A 15276-nucleotide genomic window follows, 5' to 3' on the forward strand; every position below is an offset into this window, starting at 1 on the left:
TATGGAGAAACATACTGAGAAAAGGTGTTTGTCACTCTTGTGGAGAACATCTCAAAGCCCTAACAGAAAAGGAATTCCCCCTAGATGAGGAAGTCTAACAGATTTTCCTGTTTGAAATAAACTGTGATCTCCCTCATGGAAAGAAGATATAAATCAATGAGATTGCACAGCCACTGGACTATTGAAGGTCTGAGTGGTTTCATTTAATGATTATCACACTAGAGATGAGTGGGTGCTGTACCTAATATCCTGAGGACTTGCAATTCCAGTGTGGTTTGGCCACAGCTTTTGCTACAATGGCAAAAGGCTTTGAAAAATCTCATTCTTCTGAGTCACAGATAGAAATAGAAGGAAGGTTAGTATTGCCCTTGGAGTAAGTAGCCTGTATTCAGATTCTTACTCCACCATTTTTCAGTTATGTAACTTAGGACAATTTGCCTAGCTGCTCTTAGCCTTAATTTACCCATCTATAAAGCAGGGAAAATAAAAATTGCAGTAGCTACTTCTCAGGGTTGTTATGGTGACCAAATGGCTCAATGTATATATATAGCCCTTTGCAAACCTTCAAGTGATACATGAGTAACATCTACTTTTATTATCCTGTAAATAGAATAAACAAAACTCATAGTACATTTTATGAAAGCTCTCTGGCCCCAACATTTGACTGTTAGTGAGGAAATATCAGAAAGCCTGAATAATTATATATCCCTCTCAAAGTAGTCACCTGTCAAAGAAATTATAAACCCTTTCCCATGACATAGAAAGTGTTGATACCACCAGGAGAGGACTTAGTAAGATAACACTCTCTGGGATTTGTATAGCCCATTAAAATTCAGGATAAATACCCTAGTATTTGAATGCCGGAAAGTGCCTTACAGGCTGGCTAATCCAACTTTCTACAATTCCAGCCAGCTCTATGATGGTGACTACACTACTTGTCAACTCTGCCCAATTGAAATTGTTTGAAAGTCTACCCTTATGTAGGCTTGCAATGGGCCTCCCATGAAGAGAGTCCTACATGCTCTAGCTCTGTCCTATAAAGCTAAGAGAATCACATTTATCCCTCAGCCATGAAACAAGGCTATCACATCCCATTCCCCTCACCCTCAATCTTCTCTTCTCCATGTTAAATGTCTTAGTTTTCTTTAGAGTTTTTACCATAGCTGGGTTCAATATTATGGCCGTGCTCCCATAGATCTGACCTAACTGATATTATCCCTCTAAACATGTGGCTTCTGGAGCCCAAAAATGGAGGGAGGAGAAGGCAGAGTAGGTTATTTGTTTCCATTATGAAGTCTGAGATTTTAGTTCATACTATGGGGAGCCAGGTCCCAGACTAAGTTTCTAAACTATACTTTAGCTATTCCCTGAGAGAAGGGAAGGAGGAACTTCAGATGGCACCAGCAAGCAAGAACTAACAGCTGTGCCCACCATTGGCCAGATCCCTCCAGGAGAGGGGGAAAGGGGCTGTGTTGCATGCCAAAGATACCTAGCTGCTTGCTAGAACAGATGAACACAAACAGTGTGACCACTGGGCACATATGGATAATGAGCAGGACAGTGGACATCTTAGAAGGACACAGACTTGATCTTAGAAGGAACAACCCCAGGGTTCACACAGGCCATCAGCCAGGCTGATTGGAGGTGAGAGACTGTGGCTGGCATCATCCTCCTGGGGCACTGAGCCCTCTTCAACCCCTTCCCTGCCCAAAGCATCTTCTCAGAAGGATAAATGCCATGACCACAGAGGGCACATTACCACACTGAACTCTCAAGTGTTGGTGGCTCTCAACTTAGCGCTGAGTGAACACCCAAGATGATGAAGGCTGTGCTTCTGGGCTGCCTGCTAGGGTTTCTTTGGGGGTCTCTAAGCAAAGCTGATGTCTGTCTTCAAGCCAACTTTGACAACAGCAAGTTTCAGGTTTGTGGTACATCAAAGCAGCAGCATCTGATGAAGAAGACTTTTTGGCCATGAAGGAAATGATGAAGATGTTACTTTTGTAACTCCTCTGGCCAGTGGTGACTTGTCCATCAAGACAGATTTCCCAGTGCCTGATGGTAGGTGCCAGAAAGTGGATGCCACCTTCACAAAGGGTGCCAAGCCAGGACAATTCAGCAATCCAGACATGGGCCAGGAGAACATCAGCGTGCTGAGCTCTGACTACAAACATTATGCCATTCTTCGCATTAAGATGAACAAGAGACTTATTCAAACAGTAATGTTGCAGCTGTACTGCCATTCTCCAGAGCTCTTTGCTGAAGGTGAACAAAAGATGCAAATGTTGGCACCCAAATTAAACCTGAACCCCAGCCAGGGCCTCATCTTCCCTGCATCAGATGAGTGGAACAAGGCCCTCACCACGTGACCGCTGACATGGCCCCTGCTGGAGTTCAGGCTTTAACCTCATTAGTCACCCATCTGCTTGTCCCCCTTCTCCTCACTCCTGCATTGCCCAAGGCTGAGACTTTTTCTTCCTTTCCTCCCAGAATCTTCCTCACCACCCAGATACTAAATAAACAAATGCTGTGAAAAAAAAAAGAAGGAACAACTCCAGCCATGCTGAGTCACTGTCATTCCTAGACTGGCTGAATTGGGGGGAGATTTTTCCTCTCTTCTCTGTGACCCCAAAAAACCACTCACTGTCTCCTGGCAGTAATCTGTATCTGGTATAGAAATATGACAACCTATCCAGTCAATTGACAAATCTTGTCTTGGACAGGAGTTGGAGGGATTCTGGACCAAGCACAAGTTTGATGATGGCCAAAAGACAGAGACTCAGAGGAGGAGCACAGAAGCTAGCATCAAATGGCATATTCACCACCATTTATACCGTATTCAACAAATGGGCACCCAAGTTTCCCCCGGACAGTGAGAGTAACCTTATCACCTCCTGAGGCAGTCCATTCCACCTGGGGAACTCTGTGAGCATTAGACTTTTTTTCTTTTTATATCAGGTTGAAAATTGCCTCTTTGTACCATCCACCCATTTCTAAGAACTGTGGCCTCCTGGGACACCAGAACTTGCCTCTTCCCTCTGCATGACTACAAATCAGTAGAGACGAGGTGGCCTATTCTGTCATTTTTTTCCTCACAGAAGGTTGGTCACATTTCCAAGAAGTCAGGCACATCCTTTCCTTCATACATCAGAAGTGCTGAATGAGTAAGCAGGGAGTAAAGGCAGGCAGGCCATCAGTGAGGTCAAAGGGCTCATTCTCTGGGGATCAAAGGTGCTAATGGTTCATATCCATTAATTAGTACATAAGAAGCTTCCAGATACATTCCAATCCGAAGGACAAGCCTCCCAAACACTATTCATTCCTATGCGTATTACACAGCTCCACTCTTAATTAAAGATCTGAAGTGCTCACAGGGTCACCAGGGAACATTCTTTTAACTAAACAGTGAGAATTATTTAATGTAGTAAGGAAATTGGAACAATGACTGACTTTCTAAATGAAGGTGGTAGAGAGCAGGAAGGAGTGCAAGGATGGAAATCCAGTACAGGGTATGCTGAGGAGGCTAACTCATGCTGGAAGGGAGAGCTGCCATCTCACCTGGCAAGCAATGACCCAGAGCCAAGCCCAGAGGGTTTTTCTTCTGTGTTCTGATGATTAAATGGTGGTTGTCCTTCATTCTTGAAGAGAGCAAAAATGACATCATGATGTTAGAGTCAAGTTTCAGTGCGTCCAGCTGTGGCTGATCAGACCAACACGAGCTCAGGATGTTCTACTACAGGTAGGCCACAAATAGCTCATAGGAGCATCTGGGGTCGATGCTATGAATTTGCACATCTCTCATTTCTTGTGAGTTCCTTCCATTCTGCTTTGCTCATAGGGCACAGCACCTTCTCTGATGTGGGCACACCATGGTGGGCACTCCTGTGCCAGTGTCTCCCATGTCACACAATCATTTCCAAAGTTCTGAAGCGAGGCCTTGACAGTGTCCTTGCATCATTTCTTCTGAGAACCCTGTGAGCACTTTCCCTATGTGAGTTCTCCATAAAATAGTCTTTTTTTGGCAAGTGTACATGTTGCATTCAAACAATGTGGCCAGCCCATTGGAGGTATGCTCTCTGAAGCAGAGTTTGAATGTTCAGCAATTTACTTCAAGAAAGGACTTTAGTGTCTGGTATCTTAACCTGCCAGGTGATCTTCAGAATCTTCCTAAAAGAATTCAAATGCAAGCGGTTCAATTTTCTGACATGGTGCCGGTATACGGTCCAGGTTTCACAGGCATAAAACAATGAGGTCAGCACAATGGCTCTGTAGACCTTCACTTTGGTAGTCAGTCTAATACCTCTTCTTTCCCATACTTGCCCTCAGAGCCTCCCAAACATTGAGCTATCTCTGACAATGCTTTCATCAATCTCATTATCTGTGTGTACATCCCTAGAAAGTACTGCAAAGGTAGGTTAATTTATCTACAGTATTAAAATTTCTCCATTTGCTGTAACTGATGGTTCCACATATGGATGGTGTGGTGGTTCTTGGTGTGTTTTCTTGGTGTTACTTGTTATGCCAAAATTAACACAAGCAACAGAGAATGAATCCATACTTTGCTGCATCTCAGTTTCAGAGGCTACACTGAGTGCACCATCATCTGCAAACAAAAAAGTATGCACCAACACTCCCTCCACTTTGGTCTTGGCTTGTAGCCTTTTCAAGTTGAAGAATTTACCATCGGTGCTGACCTTAATGCTGCATTCATCCTCATGGAAGATGTTTTACAACATAGCTGAAAACATCATGCTAAAAAGCATGGGGGCAAGCACACAGCCTTGTTTCACTCCACTGGTGACTGGGAAAGCACGAGAGCATCGTCCATTATACAGAACCTGGGCAAGCATGCCATCATGAAATTGACACACAATGCTGATGAGCTTCTCCTGGCAACCCCATTTTGACATAATTTTCCATAAGCCCTCATGACTGACGGTATTAAAGGCCTTGGTCAGATCTACAGACATTGTGTACAGACCTCTGTTCTGCTCCTGGCATCTCTCCTGGAGTTGTTGGGCAGCATGCACCATATCGACAGTTCATTGGCCCTTTCTGAAGCCACACTGGCTCTCAGGTAGATGACCATATTCCATCTCATCTGATGTTGTCCAAAAACTCTGATGATTTACTTTGATTATTAAAGATCAGCATCATCACCATAATGAAGAAATCTAGCATTGATATAGAGTCATTTACATAAAATTATCTCACGTGAGCCTGTGCAGTTGGTGATATTATTGTCCTCATTTTACAGATGAGGAAACTGAGGCACAGATAGGGTATGTGCCTTGCCCAGAGTCACATGCTAGTATCTGTACTAGTTAAACCATCATATGAGCATGCGTGAGTGACCTCAATCCACCCAAAAAAGTCCTCAGACCTACAATGAATCTAGATCAGATAATGAATTATTCATGCCAAAGACCTCAAAGAACATGCCTCCCTGGTCCAGAATCTTACACACACACACACACACACACACACACACACACACACACACTCAACACACACACACACACACCCTCAAAACCTACCTGACAAGACCCATCCAAGCTCTCCTAGAACCTGTGAACTGAGGGGAAGACACCACTTCTCCAAACTGTCCCCACACCCTCTGGGAAGCGAACAGCTGGATAAGAGGATGACATCTGCTAGTGTGGCTTTGGGTCTCCAGATCCTCAGGCAGAATTCCAGCAAAGGAAGGATGACCACTTTCCTATGAGGAATGCTGTTGAGGGAACCATTGGTCAGCCATGTGCAGGATGGAGTGGCCCCTGAGGCCTTTTGCACCTCCTAAGAGTCTGTGACTGTATAGCCAGTGTCTCCTATATTTCCCTTGTCTTTCCTGACATTGGCACATATATTCTTTCTGCCAAAGGGACCCAATAATACATGTCAAACGCACCCTGCTGACCCAAGGGATCTGCAGGAGATTTGTACCTCTTGGTGAGGAGGCCTCTGGAATGGTTATCTCCTCCTGCATCTCAAATCCATCTGTTCCAAAGCAGGTGAAAGGCTTCATCCCCTCTTTGTCATACCTTGAAAGCCTGCAGCATGTTAGGTGAGAGGACAGAAGGGACAGATGTCTTGGTCTAGGAAGGAATACTTGTAGAGTTTATTTGATCAAGGTCTGTGGTTGGGTGCAGAACTGGGGTGAGGGAAAGAGGGGAGGAGTGAGCTGAATTCACCAGGACATCGGGCATCACTACATCATGTTCTGAGATGCAGATTTCCACTAGTGGGATGCAAACAAGAGAACGCACTTCACTGACCTCAGGTAACATCTGTTAGGTGCAGGTGCCCCACCGCATGCCCAAAGTTGAGCTGGGCAAGGCTGGCAGGGCTCCACCTGGCTGGCTTTCTGCAGCAGGTTTCCCCTGCCAGGTCTCTTGGGTTGCCTGCTAATGCCTTTGACTCACTAGGTCTCTGCCAGAGGTGGGCATCTGCAACCTCCTGCCCAGGGCACAGCTGGATTACAGCAGAGTGGGGGAAGGTTTGGGGGGGAGGGAAGGAAAGGAGGCTAGAGCAGGACTTGGTTTTACCCCTTCAGCTTTCCATTCCCCTGCTGCTGAGAGCAACAGCCAAATAATTACCGCATAATTAGAGTTTGCAATCAAAATTTATTTCTTTTTAAATAAACAAGATTTACCAGCACCTGCTCCACATGATGGAGGTACGTAGATCCAGCCTAGCTTTTGAGGGATCTTTGGAAAAACCCCTTGATGCTCCCAAAACTGGAGAAGGATCTATGCCAAAATGGCACCAGTGAGCTCCTGGGGCATCCACAGAAGGGCCTTGATTTGGTTAAAACTGCGGCAGTTTTCAGGCTTATGTATTAAAAGACAAAAAAATGTCATTAATAAAAGGAAAAAAAGGTACCTCAGAGACTGTCAGTGCAAGGATGCCAGGGCTAATAAGTAGCAGCTCTGTCTTTATTGCTTCTTCAGAGTGGAGATTTGGAATTTTAAGCAACAGCAGAACTGGATTTTCATTGAAGTCTTACCAATTCTGCACTTACTCCTTTGAAACCACTGAGGGTTCATGGTAGTGCCTCAAAGAATCAGTAGGCAGGTGTTGATGAGAGAGGGAGATGGAGGGGGGAGGGAGAAAGGGAGGGAAAGAGAGAGGGACAGAGAGACAGAGACTGGGAGAGAGACAAAGACAGACAGAGACAGACAGCAATGGTGGGGGGAAGAGAGAGAGAGAGAGAGAGAGAGAGAGAGAGAGAGAGAGAGAGAGAGGGAAACGGGTACTGAGAGAGGGAGAGGGAGAGGGAGAGAGGGAGAGGGAGAGGTAGGATAGAAAGACTGATTGATAGAGAAATAAGTAGATAAATAAAAAAAAAAAGGCTCCCTTGTAACCAGGACCCTTGTTAGAAAGGAGACAATGTGTTTATTCTTCTTCCCTAGTCCTGCTCTTCAGTGTCACAGTAGTTGCTATTGCCCCAGCTGCTACCATGGACCAAACTGAGCAGGCCACTAGACTGTTGAGGGGAGAAAATGATTTTTTAAAAAACTTCTCAAATGATGCCCCTGATAATGAGAATGCCAATAAGAATATATTGATACCGGGTCATTCTGTCCAGGAATTCCCAGAAGTGCAAAGAAAAGGTAGGGATACTAAAAAGAAAGAAGATGAATGAAGTTTTCTTTTTAAAGGTCAGCCTTTCATCTGAGGGGCACCTGTCATCTTAAAAGTCTTCACCTTCCTATAGCAGGTCCATCGCTCATGTGGTCCTGAGAAAGACACCACAAGGGGAGCTCCAACCAAATGAACCATTATTGGCACCAAACAGAGTCTTTCTCAGACTTGGCCCAAGTTAGACTGGGAGCTCCTTAAGGGCGAGCATTACTTTTTGCCTCTTTTTTTATCCCCAGTACTTAACATCATTCCTGAAATATAGTAGATGCTGAATAAATGCTTATTAACTACCAACTATTGTATTTTTTTCTATCCATGTGTATTGAATTAGATGATCTCAAAGGAAACATATTATATATACATATATTTATATATACTTACATTTTACATATATGGGTATTGTGTATATATGTGTGTGTATATATATATATATATATATACGTATATATATATGTATATATATATATGTATATATATATATATATATGCAAACACACACACACACACACACACACACACACACACATCACATTTCCTTCTTTCCCTATGTCAAGAATCTTTACCTCCCTATTCCCACACTTGTTTGAGCTGTCACAAGGAAATGGATTTAGCCTTGTTCAACTTGGCCACTGAGGGTAGACCTGGGAAAAAATGGGAAGAAGCAATAAGGAGACAGATTTAGAATTTTCATAAGGGATAACTTCCTTCCAAGGGTAGAAAGGACTGCCTCAAGAGGTCATGAGACCACCCTTCTTGAAGGTTGTCACATAAAGACTGAATAACTACTCATTGGGCTTGGTGAAGAAAGGCTTCTTGGGAGTATTGGTCAAACTAGATGGCCACTAAGCTCCCTTTCACTTCAGAAATCAGGTTGTTCTGGGATCCAAGGCAATTGAGTCAGTCTATTAAAAAATGGAGGTCTTCCTTTCTTGTCTTCTTTGGGCCAAGAAAGTATAGCCAGTTCTGAGTTATTGTTGTTCAGTCCTGTCCAAACTCTTTGTGACCCCATTTGAGTTTTCTTGGCAGAAATACTAGAGTGGTTTGGCATTTTCTTCTCCAGTTCATTTTACAGATGAGGAAACTGAGGCAAAGAGGATTAGGTTAACTGTCTAGGGTCACACAGATAGTAAGTGTCTGAGGCCAGATTTAAACTTTTGAAGATGAGTCTTCTTGACTCCAGGCCCAACACTCTGGCACTATGGTGCCACCTAGCTGGCTTTGATTCTACTCTGGGCCCTAACCTGCCTCCCTCACTCTGACATTCTCCAAAGCTAGTTCCATGTAGGGCATTCTTGTGGACTTATTCTGCTTTGTTTAGGCTCTACTTAGCCATCTTTTCTATCTTTAACACAGGGAGATGTGAAATGGAGAAATGAAGATCCTGTTTTACCTCAAGCTCTAGTGACAAGCTGCTATTGTTTCCAAGTTTTTCCTCTCCTTTGACAGTCATCTGATTGCATTCACTACTCTTTGGCCCAACTGGATTCCTCAGGCAGATCCTTGTCTCCCTCAGTCATTCATGTCAGCTTTCCCAACAATCCTACAAAAGGGCTGCATCCATGAGTACATAGAAATGTACCAAAGAAATGCCCAGGAATTGGGAGGAAGAGGAACATGGACATGAGAGATGGCCTAATGAGAGTGAGGAAAACCCAGTTCAATTTGGTCATACCATGGAGAACATGATGCGTAGTGATGTGGAATGAGGCCAGGAAGGTGGTTTGGGGGAGGGTTGGTAGGGATTTGAAATGCCAAATGAAGAATGGGTACTAAGATAATTAGGAGCTGCAGAAGATTATTGAGCTGGGAATGAGATAGTCAAAGCTGTACTTTATAAAAAAGGATTTTGGAAGCGATTTTTGAGAATGCACTGGAGAGGAGGCCAACTGGTGGCAGAGGAATCAAATAGGGGGATTATTGCTCTCACCCAGGCAAGACTTGATGAGGGCCTGAAACAAGTTTGTGGCTGCCTGAGGAGAGAGAAGTGGCCAGAGGTCAGAGGTAAGGTGGAGATAGAAGGGACTAGACTTGGCCCCTGACCATGATCCTCCAGCTCCTGTGCCTTTGCCCAGTCTGTGCCCCATGCCTGGAATACTCTCCCTCCTTGCCTCTTAGAGCTGTTAGAATCCAGGCTTCCTGCAAAGCTCAAGGAACACCTTCTCCATGAGGCTGCTCCTTGTCTCCCAATTTGGAACCTCTTCCCCAATTTCCAGGCCTTAATTTTGTGGATCATTCTACACACTCATATATGCAGAAGGGTTTTTGTTTTGTTTCATTTTGTTTTTTCCTCCCTGATGGAAGATAAGCTCCTTGAGGGCAGGAACTATTTTATACATGGCTTTGTAACTCCATTGCCTGGCACAGAACCATTGATCTCATTGCTTGAGGGAACTCCCAGTTGGGCAAACTTCTCCAAAAGCAAATAACTGCTTCTCTGCAGCTGAGAGTCCTAGAAAGCTGCCTGGCCCACTAACTGATATTCCCGAGGTCATGCAGCCAATGTGAGGAAGAGGCAGGGCCTAGAACAGGCTTAATGCGTACTCATTGGCTAATTGGTAGAAGAAAACTGGGCTTGGAGTCAGAACAGCTGGGTTCAAATTCCAACTCCACACTGTCCTGTGTGACCTTGAGTAACTCACATAATCCCTCTGAGGGGGTTATGAGGCGATGCCTGTTTTCTCACATATAAAATGAGGGTAATAATACATCTTTTATACACAGTTTTCAAGATCCTTGAGAGGAGCAAATGACATAAAATGTAACGATGTTTGGAAAACCATAGAGTGGGATACAGAGGGCAGCTGGCATTACTGCTATTCTAGAAGCGTGTGTGCATGTACGTATGTGTGTGCGTACATGTGTGCACATGTGTGTGAATACTGTAAGAAGAGAAGTTCTTCAACTTACACAGACACTTGCAGCATCTCTTTGCCAAGGCTATTATGAGGAGAATGCTTCTTTAGCCTTTGACATTCAGTGGGAACTGGAGTTACTGCTGTGGTTAGGCTTATCTGTTTTACATGGATCGATTCCACAAACCTCAACTTTCATTTTCTGTAAATTACAACTTATTAATATCTTTCTTTCTCTCACATGTTCTTTTCCCTTCCAATGTCTTCATATTTCTGAGGATGCTTATCTGGAGCTTCCTGCCCCGTTCTAAGAATCTCTTGGTGTGCCAATAAGATCCTGGATCTACAGTAAAGAGGTATTTTTTCAAGTGTCCTTTTCCACCCCCCCATCCTCCAAGCCAGGCTTTCCTGGACACCAGAGGAAGATTTTGGAAAGAAACCTGTGCTCACCAAAAAAAAAAACCAAAAAAAAAACACACAAAGCAAATCTCCCTCTAAGGAGGATTTATTGGATGTTAATGCAATATTTATGGTGGTGGAATTCCCAGGTTCTAGTAATAATCATTGAAGTTCTTCCTAATTCCAAAGGAGTCATCCATGGGATAAGTAAGGAAAATGATTTTACTGACACTTATAGAATATCAAAACTGTCATCTGAGCTCCCGGGGAATATCTGTGCTAGAAAAGATGGTTTTCTTTACTGCCCTCTCACTGTATGCAAATATACCAGATCTATAAATATCAGTATCATCGTGACTTACAATTGAAATTCTGAAATATTAAGAATGGGGAGTTTTATAGAATTGGTTATAAAATTAGAAACAAATAGAGGTTTACCATATTGGCAAATAAAAAGTGATGATTAAGGAAATTAAATTTGCATACCAGCTATTCTACGTTATAAAAAACTTGGCAGCAATCTGCTGCCTAAGTCATTGCATGGGCTTGGGAAAAGAAAAAGATGCACTGGTGCAATCAGGAGACTCTCCCCAATGGCAAAATATGGGACTGAAATGAATGGAAGTGGTTCTCAGTCAATCAGTCAACAGTCAGTGAACAAAAATTTATTAAGACATTCCTACATGCAAGGCACTGAGCTAAGGACTGAGAAAGAAAAACAGTCCCTTCTCTCAATAAGCCTACATTATGAAGAAAGGTGTGGGCAAGATTTTGTCCACTGTGCAGAGGAGATGTCGTTGAGGAAAGATATTTGAATCAAAGAGACCATTTGGGAGCTATTACAATACTCTAGGTAAGAAGTAAACAGGAGGGCAGCTAGATGGCACAGTGAATAGAGCTCTGGCCTTGGAGTCAGGAGGACCTGAGTTCAAATCCAGTCTCAGACACTTAACACTTACTAGCTGTGTGACCCTGGGCCAGTCACTTAACCCTGATTGCCTCACAAAAAAAAAAAAAAAAGAAGTAACCAGAGCCTAAGTTAAGGTGGTAGCCATGTAAGTATTTCGAAGAGGATGGACATGGAACATATGGGTTTCAAATTGACAAAACTTGGCCGGTGACTCATGTCTAAATTATCCCAAAGATGTTCTGGCACTGGCTAGATCTTACATTTCTTAGTTATGTGCATGGAAGCTCCTTGAGGGCAGGGCCAGGCTTTTGCTTTGTTTTGTACCTCTAGCACCTAGCACATAAGAGATTAGTAAATTCTTGATATTGTGAGTCACTTAGTATCCTGCCCTTAAGATGTCTTGAAAAGCAATGTCTTGGTGCTTTCAAGATTGCGTTACTTGCAGTCCAGATGTGATTTAATTTGAGTTTTCCTGTAGGCACTCACTTGAATCCAACTGTTCTTCCTGATCTCACTCTCTTGAGCGCCAATTCAACTTACTCCTGTAGTTCTTAAGGTCTTGAGGTCAAAATGGTATGACTCTAGTGTCATCAATTATGCATTCAATTGATATAAACATCCTCTCTGGTTCTGTTCCATTTTTGTCTGTTTCATCTCTACAAGACCTTGGGATGATCCAGTTTATCCAGATTTCATGTCAAGCTTTTCACAGGTTTTCCACTCTATTTGAGGCAATCCTAGTCATAGCCCTCCACTACTTACTGTGAAGCATTTTAAAAGAAGTTTATAGCCTAATTTCATCTTGACCTTGACTGCTCTGTTTCTGCTTGGGAAAACTGAATACTTGTTAACTGAGGTGGTTTCTAGGGCTTGGGGGCAGCCTCATTGCAGTGATTGCCTAGGTTAAACACCTTCAGGAAGTTATGTTTGTTATGCTCAATGTCTTTTTCTTGAACTATTTCTCATTTTCAATGTCAACAGGTCAATTGAATAGGTCAGAATGGAGGTCTTATAATGGCACCTAGGGTTCTCTACTCATCCCCCTTCCATTTCTTCTAGCCTGGTGTTAATTCTCACTTTTGCTCTACTTTTCAATGGTCTGACTCCATCATTGCCAAACAATTCACTTATTAGTGATGAATTGAGTCCTTATCTGTGTATGTGTGTGTGTGTGTGTACGTGTGTGTGTGTGCCATGAGTTTACCATTACCAGTACCTTCTGGGATAAAAGTATTCCTGATATACAAGTATGAGATTCCTGAATAGTGTACAGACTTTGCCTTTTTTTATTGTTCATTAAAATAGACATATTTTCTAACACATTATTCATTGTTCTCCCTAATGCTTACCTTGCATTGAAGAGGCTGAGAATGAACGTATAGATTATCTTCACAATCTGATTCCACGTCATTTCTCCAGACTACTGAGCCATTATTCCTGCTCATATACCCTGTGTTCCAAAAAAATAGTCTGCTTGCTGCTTCTCATATGTAGCATTCCATCTCCCATCTCTGGGCCTTTGCAGGGGCTCTCTCTCATGCCAGAAATGAACTTGCTTCTCATCTTTTCCTGTTAGAATCCTAAATTCCTTCCAAAATTCAGCTTAAATGCCATTTCCTATATGAAGCCTTCCCTGATTGCCTCCAGGTACTAGATCTTTCCCACCCCCCAAAATTATCTTATATATATTCTGTGCATATTTTATTTTTCTAATATGTGTACATTTTTGTGTCCTTAAGTGACAATAATAACACATTTAAGATGGGTGCAGGGCCCAAGCCAAGATATTTGCCCTTTGCCCCAAAGGGAATCTTACTCCCACTTCTCTACAGACCCCAGCTCCTCATTTCCCTTTGAAAGCCTTAGCCTTATCTTTTAATCTTATTCAGATGAGCCTTTGCCCCTCGCCCTGAAAGAATCTGGCTCTCTTTTGTCTATGGGCCCCAGAAAGGCCTTACCCACCCTTTGATCTTGTTCAGATGCCTTTCAAACTTCTGCCTTCCTATTCCCTCCATTAGCTATTCCCATTGTCTATTCAATCTCTCAGACCTCCCCAATTGGAATTCTCACCTAGACCCTTTTCCCAGCCCCCCTTCTCTGGCCACCCAAAGTTACTTCAGTGTATAAAAATTCCACCTTGGCCCCCATTCAGATGCTGAGAACCTGATGCTCAAAAGGCTGAGACTTGCTCATACCCATTCCTCCATGGGCATTACTGACAGTCAGCTAATACGCTGAGAATCTCTCACGCCCCAAAGGCTGAGCTTTTCTCACGCCCGTGTGTCCTTACGGGTATCACCTGACCTATGTGATTTATCACTAATAAACTTTTCCTCTGGCTGAAGAAGATTTCAGTTGAATTCATTCAGGCAGAGCCCAGTACCACAATCTTGGGGTATCTCCCAGCAGCACCCCAAAAGTCCTAGACCTCTTCATTTTATATTATGTTTAAAGATTTGCAAAGTTGTTTTATGTTTGATCCTCACAAAAAGTCTGAGAAGTGAGTTTATTTTGAATCCCATTTCATAGATGGGGCTGAAAGAAGTTAGGTGACTTCCCAGAATCACACAAACTACCTTGTGTCTGTGGCAGATTTTGAATTTAGGTCTTCCTGCCTCCAAGCCCAGCTCTCTAACCATTATGACACCTAGCTGCACTCACATGCTGCTGGAATGCAAGCTCAATGCAAGTGAGGGATTGCTTCATTGTTACCTTTGTATCCCAGGGCCTAGCACAGTTGCTGACGCAAAATAAGTTTTTAATAAAGGCTTGTCAATTGGCTGCTTGGTGGTGACTCCAGTTGGATGATTGTAACATGTTATTCATTTTGTACAATGAGGATTGGCACATAAATTGTTCTCCTATTTCTGGTGATCTTCATGCTTATGTTTTTCGTGAGCATTACCAGGCTTTATGACCCAGGGCTCCATGGAATGTGATATTGTGTTACTTATGGGTTTGCCATGAAGAATACCACCACCTCCTTTATTTTCCTCTCCTAGGTGAACTGATCAGGAATCTTGCCACTGAAACTACCACTCCTTCATTTTGGTTTTCTTATTAATTATGAGTCTTCCCATACTGATATCATTCAGTTACTGTACAAAGATTTACATTTAGAGGACCTTGACTTAAATTAATGTATATAAGTGATCCAAATATGCTGAGGTACTCAGCATCCCCTGCATACTTCCCCAAATACTACCATCAGGGCTTCCAAAGCAGAAGAAGGAAGTCCTCAAAGGGTCTAGAGACCTTGGGTAGTTTTGTTTCATGAGTTGTCTGTGGTCATCAAAGAATTAATCCCCTAGAGCGCAACCTACTAGTGTTGAGTCTCTCCATATTTGGAGGCTGCAGAGTAGGCCTTCTGTATTCTACTTGTTATGGAAAGGCTTGTTTTATTTTGTAAGTTCAGAATAAAAAAATATTTTTAAAAAGAGCATATTTGAAGCCTCTATGAATTGGTGAGCATTT

The 15276-nt window shown here is 43.0% G+C and overlaps 1 pseudogene; it reads left to right on the forward strand.

Moving 5' to 3' along the window:
• Positions 1–1816: 1816 nt before the first annotated feature.
• On the forward strand, positions 1817–2366 carry LOC144456232 (lipocalin-like 1 protein; annotated as a pseudogene).
• The last annotated feature ends 12910 nt before the right edge of the window (positions 2367–15276 follow it).

The sequence above is a fragment of the Phascolarctos cinereus genome, unplaced genomic scaffold (assembly GCF_003287225.1).
Source record: "Phascolarctos cinereus isolate Bilbo 61053 unplaced genomic scaffold, phaCin_HiC Scaffold_3;HRSCAF=262, whole genome shotgun sequence".
NCBI classification, from domain to species: Eukaryota; Metazoa; Chordata; class Mammalia; order Diprotodontia; family Phascolarctidae; genus Phascolarctos; species Phascolarctos cinereus.